The sequence below is a fragment of the Crocuta crocuta genome, unplaced genomic scaffold (assembly GCF_008692635.1).
Source record: "Crocuta crocuta isolate KB4526 unplaced genomic scaffold, BGI_CrCroc_1.0 scaffold327, whole genome shotgun sequence".
In the NCBI taxonomy this organism is placed as follows: Eukaryota; Metazoa; Chordata; class Mammalia; order Carnivora; family Hyaenidae; genus Crocuta; species Crocuta crocuta.
This window is the reverse complement of record NW_027529176.1, coordinates 1,472,929-1,473,472: the sequence shown is the minus strand read 5'-3', so window position 1 is coordinate 1,473,472 and position 544 is coordinate 1,472,929. Positions and strand designations below refer to the sequence as shown.

Below are 544 nucleotides of genomic sequence, written 5' to 3'. Positions count from 1 at the left end.
TGCATAATTTTTGGCAAACAAGCAGCTTTCACTCCTTCCCTGGGTGGCTCCAGTCCCCGGGATGGGCCACCCGGGAGCGCGCAGTGAATCCTCCCCATCCCGCCGGCCCGCCAGGACCCCAGGCCCCTTTTCGAGTCCGGAAGGCGGCCCCTCCCCAGTCCCCTCCGGAGCGCCGATGGGGCCCCTGCCTGCGCGGCTCTGGGTCACCCGGCCAGGGAGGGCGCCGCGCGGCGGTCTGCGCCCGCTCCAGCCCCGATCTTGGGAGATCTCGGGAGGGCTCGGGGATGGGAGTGGAGGCTCAGCCCCCCGGCACCGGGCCCACCCCTGAGCCCCGACTCCCGGCCTCCCCCAGACCCTCCGGCGCCTCTCCCGGCACCCTGCTCGCTCCCCTTACGCTCCGCGGGGCGCCGAAGGGGTCGCCCCTGCTTCCCCGCCAGGTTCCGGGCCCCGCCGACTCACGCGGGGCAGACGCAGGTCCACGGCCTCGCCGAGCTGCCCGAGCCTGGCGCCCAATCGCACGACAGCCCCGGACTCCCGGCAGCCG

General features: G+C 74.6%; 1 protein-coding gene across 2 annotated transcripts in view; it reads right to left on the bottom strand.

Moving 5' to 3' along the window:
• Nucleotides 1-544, bottom strand: part of LOC144226733 (lymphocyte antigen 6E-like) — a 3,604-nt gene extending 3,060 nt beyond the window's left edge. For both annotated transcript variants that reach the window (XM_077758256.1, XM_077758255.1), the window contains exon 1: nt 460-544. The gene's annotated coding sequence lies outside the window, so the exon portion shown is untranslated. The remainder of the gene's footprint in view (nt 1-459) is intronic.